We start from the raw sequence: 9258 nt of genomic DNA, 5'->3' as shown, positions 1-9258 counted from the left end.
ATACTCTCTCCATAAGATTTTTAAAAAATGCTTGCCCAGATTTAAGGCCCTGATAAAATGTCTTTCTTTAAAGGTTTTAATCTTTAAAGATTTTAATGAATCTCGTATGTGTTTCATAAATCATGAACCTCTGCTCAGCCCCGCTCAGTTTAATAAGAGTAAACTAGGAAATTGCTCCGAGCTGAAGCAAAATGCACTCATATAATATTGCAAAGTAATAGATGTTTAAATGTGGGGTGTTCTGGCTCGCAGGAGAGGTTTTGCTGCATAACATGGGCACTATATCATTGCTCAGAATAGGAAACCAGCTGTGGCCACGTGTTTAACAGCATCAAGATGTGAACGAGCACAAAGGTAAATATTATTTGTAATAATCCTGAGGAAAAAAAAAAAAAAAGCCAAAAAAATCATTACTCCTCCACCTCGGGCCAGGAACATTCAGCAATGTCTGCCTCAGCAGCACAGACTCTTTTACACCAATGAATGCTTCACTGCACCCACACTCCAAGCCTTTTCAGCTCTGCCCATTCCTCCTTATCCCACAAAAGTGAAAATCTGCTGGGGATTTTACTGCAAAACCTGAGAGGAGTCTGAAAGTCTTTGAGACAGTCCTGTCAGCATCGTCACCCTCAGCCCCTGCCACCTGCTGCCTTGCACCAGGACAAGATGGAATGGGACAGGACAGGGCAGGACAGCACGGAATGGGGCAGCCAGGATGGTCCCAGTGCTGGCGGCACCAGCCCAGCAGGAGGGAGGCAGAGACCCACTGTGATTGCTGCGTAAAAGTCTGTCCAACCTCATTAACTGTCACAAGTAACAATACCAAGCTGGCAATAAAGGCAATTTCGAGCCTGTTGGCCATTAATCACTGCCTGACAGTTGTGAATAGAGGTGGAAAAACTCTGTCCCCGTGGTTCCTGCTTCGACGTTTAAGGTTACCTCATGTGCAGCCGTGTGGGGAGCAGCGGGGTGGAAAGATCACACTTGTTCAGTCCCCATTCCTGTCCCCATCCCCATCTCATCCCACCCCATCCCATTCCATTGACACATCCATCCCCATCCCATCCCCATCCCCATCCCCATCCCATCCCCATCCCCATCCCCATCCCCATCCCCATCCCCATCCCATCTTCATCCCCATCCCATCCCCATCCCATCCCCATCCCATCCCCATCCCATCTTCATCCCCATCCCCATCCCCATCCCCATCCCCATCCCCATCCCCATCCCCATCCCATCTCCATCCCCATCCCATCCCCATCCCCATCCCCATCCCCAACCCCATCCCCATCCCCATCTCATCCCACCCCATCCCATTCCATTGACCAATCCATCCCCATCCCATCCCCATCCCCATCCCCATCCCCATCCTCATCTCCATCCCCATCCTCTCCCCATCCCCATCCCATCCCCATCCCCATCCCCATCCCCATCCCCATCCCCTCCTCCTCCCCATCCCCATCTCCATCCCCATCTCCTTCCCCATCCCCTTCCCCATCCCCATCCCCATCTCCATCCCCATCACCTTCTCCATCCCCATCCCCATCCCCATCCCCATCCCCATTCCCATCCCCATCCCCATGCCATTCCATCCCTGCAGGGCTGCGGGATGGTATGGGGCCTTCCATCCACTTCACAGGGTTTTGAAAAGGAAAGAAAGTGGGGAGAGGGAAGGCGTGTGTGTGGGGGGAAATACTTAACAAATTAAGTCTATCGAACGTTATTTGCAGATTACAGTACAGAATTGTGTTAAAGTATGTCCGGGCTCGTTACATGTCAGTGCTAACAATACAGCACTTGGCAATCAAGGCAGCTCTCTGGCGTTGGCCATTAATCATCCCCTGACAGTCCTGAGCTGGAAACGAGGAAACTGCTCACATGTGCTCGATGCACCTATTTACACACGCTGCAATCACGTCAGGAAAAGTTTTTTTTGACTCGCTGCCTGTCCAAGCCCTGCTGTTGGGCCATAGGCACGGGGGTCCTCGTTCCATATGACACCAGCACAGGGGCACGGAGAGACCAAGCTCTGCTTCTCAGCCCAAGGGAGGGTCCCCCCATCCCATGTGCTGCAGTTTAGGGCTGGCCTGGGGGGGCTGTGCTGGGGGCAGAGCTCGCCCTGCAGACGCCAGTGCTGTGGCTGGGTGCCAGAGTGCCAGGTCACCCTTCCAGAGCATAAAGGAGCCATGTGTCCAACCCCCCGGCGCTGGTTTCTAAAGGGAAATGACGAATGGTTCTTGGAAACCACAGCTCAGTCCGGGAGAGAAAGGAGATTTAGCATGAACACGCATGAGAATGGCACATGGATCATCCCTGCAACTGCAGCAGCAGAGTGTCGTGGGGGGGGAGAGGGTGATCCCGGTTGCAGGACCCCAAAAAGGGGCAGAAAAGCCCCTGCTTGGGGGTGGACATTGCTAGTGGGACCCAAAGTGCTCATTCCCCACAGTCCCTGAAGAACGGAGAAGCACGAGGGGGTCTGCACCAAAACCCAGCAGATGTCCTGCCTGCAAATGCAATTATTTAAGAAAAAAAGAGGCAGCAAACAATTTTTGGCACGGGGGAACAGCTTCATCCTGCCCAGGGGAACGACTGGGAGACACTGAGGACACTGGGCGGCACTGGGGGACACTGGGTTGGAACTGGGGACAGTGAGGGGATGGTGAGTGGTGTGGATCCATGGCTCCATCCTGGGGATGGAAGCAGGAGTGGCTCTGGATTGAGGCAGAGGCACACGCGGCCCCATCCCGGCCAGCAGAGGTGCTCAGGAAGGGCTCCAGGACACTGATTTATTTGTGGGATTCCGGGAAGGGCTGGGGAAGCCTCGGTGAGGTGCTGAAGCCCAGGTCAGGAGTCAGCAGCGCCTCGGTGATATATTTAGAGTGGGAGAAGGCGAGTGACAGGAGGAAAAAAATAACGCTCCGTGGAGGAGGTGCAGATCCATTCCCTTGGCCGGGAGTCGCTGGATGATCTGAGCCAGGGAACAGATAGTTGGATTTCCCTGGTTTCTCCCTTCAAATAAATCACAGCTCCAGAGCCCTTTAAACCCTGCAATATGATCTGTTCCAATAAGGAAGGGAATGAAAGGCTGCGTCTCTCTGGAAGCCTCCAGAGCCATAAATCTCCTATGTACAAACACATACCAGATTTCCAAGCGCATTTATTTTATTGTATTGTTTTAACAGAAAAATCAAACTGCAATAAACTCAGTCCCTCATTAGCTGTCTCTGTGTCCCAGCCAAACGCTGCTAACGAATCAAATCAGGACAAAGGAATGTGGCTGGAGGTCAACAGTCCAGCCAGGCGCTGACCCCAGAAAAGCAATGGGGGGAGATAGGGGAGGGGGGGGGGGGAACGGGGAGACAGCCTATGCCCTGCACACCCCTCCCCTGGGTGGGCTCTCTTGGGGCTTTGTGGGGGTCCCCGCTTTGGGCTGAGCGTGCTGTGCTCTGTAAGGCTGAGCGTGCATGCAGCAACTTGCAAAGCATGCATGAAGCACGGGGCACAAGCTCCTGGTAGGGGCGGCCTGGGGGCTGTTGGTCATTAATCATTTGCTGACAGTCCTGCAGGGTCTGGCTGCACGAGCGTGGTCCACCAGGGGCGCAGGGATCGGCGGTGGGTTCATCCAGCTGGGGGTCCCCATTGGAGCCCCCCCCACCCTACGGCATTGCTCTGAGCTCTGCCAGCACTTTGGGTCTGCATGAGCACGTGGGAATGGGGGGGGCATCCCGCAGCCTTCGTGCCGTGGCAGCAAGAGCCGTTTTGGGGTAAAAACCTGTTAAAAGAGGAAAGAAGCAGGGGTGCAGGATGGGGAACATGGATGCAGAAGCAGAGGCAGCGCTTTGCTCTGATCCTGGAAAAAGCAAAAAGGAGAAGGAAGGAGGAGACTGTCCCCAGATTTACGGCCGGGAGCCCCCCCAGCGCCCGAGCCTCAGCCCACAGAGAAATTCTTTACTTATTGAATCACATTTGTCATCTCTAAATACATATGCAGGCCCGTGTTTCTGAATCCATAAACATCTTTAACTAACTCCGCTCGGCTAGGCCTCTTTCAGCAGTAATTTATATTTAACTTTTTCCATATGCTGGCCCTGTCGTGTTGGTGTCATTTCCGGGAGAGCCGATGGGGTTTTGGGGGGGGGGGGTGGTGGGGTTGGGGCTGCTGGAGCAGCTCGGCTGCTGGCACGGCGCGAGCAACCCGCCCAGCAGAGCCAGCACTCATTAATCATTGGAACTCCTCAACTGCCAGCTCCTTTCAAGATCTTTCAAGAAGTGTTTTCACCCAAAATAGAGTTGAAAACGCGCCGGGTCCTACTTTCAGAGTCTCATCCATCTGGCCATTATGGGGAGTGTCAGGCGGCTCTGACAGACAAGGCTGCTCTGTTCGAGGGGCCCCGGCTCCCGCAACCTGTCATACCACGGGCTGACGGCTCCATTGGTACCTACAGAAGAGATAAAAGCACGGCGGGCAGGAGAGAGGGGTGAGCACGGGACCCCCGGGTGGGATGCAGGATGCTGATGGCACCCATAGGACTGAGCTCCCTGTGCCTCTGCCCCTCTGATAAATCACTGCCCTGCACCGGGTGCAATGGAAGGGCAGCAGCGTGAGATGTGAGCTGCAAACCTGGGGGCTCCTGAACCCCTTCCTGCTGCACTGCAGCTCCGAGCATCCCTACAAACTGAGCACCTCTTGTAAATCAACCCCAGGCTCCGTCCCCCAGCTCTCTCCACACCCCCTGTGAGAGCAACGCTCGCTGCATGCAAACCTCGAATCGTTCCAGCAGCGTGAGTCAGAGCCCAGAAATAACACACTGGGTCCGAGTGCTATGGGATCTTCCCCCATAGCACGAAGGGCTGCGAGCTTTCCTCCTGGAGGGAGTGAAGCAACGTGATGCTGGGGCTCCTGGGAACCCTGAGCTCTTCTCGTAGCTCTTCCCAGGAAAAGTGCTGCTGAACCCAGCCCACGTTTGCACCTTGCTCTCCAGGCATACAGCAGGGCTGTTCCGTGATCACGCTGCACAGGCGGGAGGTTTGGGAGCCATAACACAGCCACAGAGGGCCCGACGCGTTCCTGCAGCTGGAGGAGCTGTTGCTGCCCGAGCAGTCATTCCAAATCTGAAATTCAGCCACAGTCTGGGAAATGAGCACAAACACCGGTGGGCACAGAGGTCTTTCCCCAGCTCCGTTCCTCGGCGCTCCATTCCTGCTCCCACCCCACCCGGGTGCATTGAGAGGTTTTGTTGTCGGGGTGGGCTGAGCGATCATTTTCTCACCAACACGAGGCAGCTCCATGCCTGCGGCTCAGTGCCTTGGAGCGAGCGCTGCGCTTCATGTCAGAGGCATTTTCCACACAACATGACTCGTTCCACCTTGGAAGTCAGACCTGGCTGCTGTCCCTCCGCACCCACGGACGTCACTGGGGCTGTGTTGAGCTGGAACAGAAACCCCGTGGAGGTAACAATTGCTCCGGCAGAAACAATTCGTCACTTCTGCAGGAGAGCTGCCCAGCGGAGCTCCCAGGTGCTGGGTTCGCAGCCAGCTCTGCAGGCATCAGCCCCAGCACAAGGACGTGGGATGGCTGAGTGTCCTCACGTGCTGGTGGCAGAGGGGGTCCTGTCCCCACGCTCTGCTCAGGGAAGGCAGGAGAGGAGCACAGCAGCTCCGGCTCGCAGCGAGGGAACACGCCAGGAAAGAATAGCACAGCAAATCTCGCACACCTCCATCTCCTTTCTTCTTTCCCAAAGGAGAGGAGCGCAGAGAAGGCTGAAACTCATCCAGAAAGCATCCCAAAATGTTTTCGTCCCCCTCTCTTCTTTGCTGTGCTCCAGCACCTCCCTGCGGCGCCGTGCTGGGTGGGGTCCAGGAGGGTTCCATGGAGTGATGGGGCTGCAAACACAGAACATCGAGTCGCTTGGGTTCCCTGGGCGCCCACATCTGTCCATCCACACCGAGGTTGCCTTCCCCCATCGCAGCACCATGGAGTGAAGTCATGGCACACGGCTTCCATAAACACCGCATTGGAAAACATTATGGTCTGTGGAAATCTGTTTGTTATTGCGAATGGAGCTGAAGGAATACACTCTGTAAACGAAGCTGTCGGCCCAGCGTCTCCCCCAGCGTTCTCCAGCGGGCGTTTAGCTGAAACATTTGTGTATATACAGAATTACGACTCTTCAGTTATTCATCATGATAATAAACAGAAAGATAACTATTAACCATGCATCACCGTAACCAACAGCATCACCAGCACAGCGCGGCGCGGATCTGAGCGTGCGATGGATGCGGGGCAACGGCTGCAGGGCTGCAGTGCTCCACGCCTGGGCCGGGTGCTGCGGGGAGAAGCAGCAGCTGCACGCTGTGCCCACATCGCTGCCACCAGCAGGAACCTCTGTCCTGCTGCAGGGAAGGTGTCGGCGTGCCCGTTGCATCCACGTGTTGGCACACTGTGGCTTTGGCCACGGCAGCCATGGGAAGTCACTCAAAGCCTTCTCCTGCCTGCAGCTCTCTGCGGGCACCCTCTGTTTTGGGGCATCCAAGGCCCTCACTCCTTGCTCCTGCCCACACGCTGCTATCAGCCCTGCTGGGGACAAACCACAGCCGCCTTCCTGAGCCCTCCTCCCTGTTCTCCACGCCGAGCACCCCTGGAGCGGAGCCGCGGGCACGGAGCACAGAGCCTGTATTCTCCGGGGCGTCCACCGGGGGAAAGAAAAGCCGCTTTGTGCAGCTGGGAAGCTTCTCATCCACCCACCACCGCTCAGCAGCCCGACCAGAGCTTTCGGCTGCAACCCTCCAAGACTTTGCTTCGCAGAGCTTTGTGCGGGGTTCACATCCGAACCGACACAGCTCGCGTTCTGCTGGATGCAGGGATGCTTCGTGGGCTGCGGGCCGTACCGGTGGGATACTGACGAGGAATGCAGGATGGCTGAGTGCAGTGCATGTGCTCCTGGGCCGTCCCACCCCGGCATAAGGTACAGTGCTGCCTTTGTTGGGTTTGGGGCAGAGCCTTCACCCTGCATGGAGGAACCCGTGTGCACAGCGCGGAGTGTCCGACTGCTTCCACACACTGCGGCCTCAGCAACCGCTGCAATAAATCAATAGGAAAATAGAGGCTGCCAGTTAGACTAAACAAGTGCATTTGCAAGGATTGCTAACCCTCATTAATCACTCTGACAGTCCTAAAAACACATTTCCCCTTTAATGACTGTATTTGGATAATCAGTGCTTTTTCCTCCCCGGTCGGAGCCGGGCTAACTGACAGCTGGTGTTATTAGAGCCGGCCGTGGGGATCGGGGTCACCTGAGAGTCAACCGCTGGAGGTCTCCTGCAATTCAGGGCTCGCTGGAAAAGTTGTTGTTATGCAATGCTGAGCTCCGTTTGCTGCCAGCACAGCTTCCAGCACACCCTTCTGTGGCCCAACACCCACCTGTGCTGCCCCAGCCCGGCGCTCCCTGCCTGCTCTGAAAGGCCCTTTCTGGTCCCCGTTCCCTCCAGGTGAATTCCCGGAGAGGTTGGAAACCTCGTGCCTTTCTCTCTATAAATGATGCAACACATTCATGCTCGGCACGTGATGAAAATGGTAATTCAAACCCATACAACTCTAAATTAAGCCATACATTACCCGACCCACTCAGCCACATATTTTGCAGAAAGACAGGATTGAATCAAATCAAACCGAAACTGTGGAGTGCGGGATGTTAGACAGAATGATTAATAAAGTGCATCCCAGTGCTCTGATTATAAAATGAATTCTGCAGTACCTGGGCAGGCGATAGGTGGGGAGTTATTTAATATCTCGGCAACGCGCTCATTTCCCTGCAGATAAAGCCCTGAGTGTCAATTGCTATCAGATGATACTTGGCAGTGTTTACACATGCCTGCCCCGGTGCTGCAGTCTTTAGGGAGTGGAAAAGCAGTTCCCCAAGGAGCTGTCGGCATTATGGGATACACTGGAGCAGCACTAGAGGTGCAGAGAAGGCATGGCTCAGTTTTGTAGCAAGGAGAAGTCCAGGGGGGTTCGGAGAGAATTGAGAGGCAGAGACCCTTCTGCAGAGTGGGGCTGTCCAGAGCTGGCATGGAACACCCCGACAGCCTCCAGCCATCCCATACATTGTGGGGCACAGCAGCCACGGTGCACGGAGAGCACGTAGTGAGGACACCTCAAAGCACAGGAGAGCAAAACGCCTACAGCAGCAACCTGCACCGGGTGTGGGATTTCAAAGCTGCAGTGGAGGAGCAGTGATCTATGCCATGATTTACACCACGATTGCCCACCGCCTTGCAACGCCCAGCACCAAAGGTTGCAGCTGCTGCAATGCCCACAGGGGTGGCACTCAGTGAGGATGTCGGGATGGGTGGCACCAGGCCTGGCATCCCAGGCAGAGCAAGGAGCAAACCCCACGCTGCAGCACCCAGGCCTTCATGCTACCAACACCGACCAGACCTGGGCCAGATCCACTGCAGACCCCAAAACTGGGCTCTGACAGCCACGGGGCAGCTGGACCCCCACCTGCCCTATATGCATTAGGGAGCCCCAGCCATCACCAGGCCCCTGACTGCTCACTGGAAGGAAAAATAAAAATCCCATTGGCCAAACAAGTCTCTGTTTTAAGCGCATTATTTTTCAGCTCAAAAGACACAAAGGAATTTAAACGCGGGGCATAAGGCAATATAGAGCAGGCAATTAACTGGGATTAATTGCATGACTCACCCAAAAAAATGCAACAGGAGCAAAGCACTCAACAGCAGGGGAAAAAAAAAAAGGAAAAGCCATGTGGGGCAACGGGAGCAGTGGGGCTCTGCGGGGAGCAGCGCTTGGCACAGGTGTTGGTGTGGGGTGGGCTCAGCAGAGCAGCCCCCGGCCCATAGAGATGGGTGGGAATGACACGAAACGGGGAGGGGGGGCACAGCTCATCCTGCGTGGGGATGACGGTGGGGAGGGGGTCCCTAAGCCTGAATTCCTACGGGGATGCAGCTGCGGAGGGGGGGAGAGGGACGGGGAGAACCGGGGATCCTCGCACCAATTCTCGAACCTTCCCTCTCTCCTTCACGCACGGACAAACCCAGCACCCCCCCCGGCACCCCTCCGCAACACATCCACGCGCGATCCCGCACCGCTCCCTACCGGGATCGCCCCGAACCCCGCATCGCCCGCAGCCCCGCGCCGCTAGATGGAGCCCGCATCCCGCATCGCATCCCGCACCACCGGGCGAACCCGGACACAAAGCCGCGGGGGTCGAGGGGAAGAGAAACCACACCACAGGG

Source organism: Meleagris gallopavo, chromosome 24 (assembly GCF_905368555.1).
Source record: "Meleagris gallopavo chromosome 24, MGAL_WU_HG_1.1, whole genome shotgun sequence".
NCBI lineage: Eukaryota > Metazoa > Chordata > Aves > Galliformes > Phasianidae > Meleagris > Meleagris gallopavo.
The sequence above is the reverse complement of the archived record's forward strand: the minus strand, read 5'-3'. Positions refer to the sequence as shown.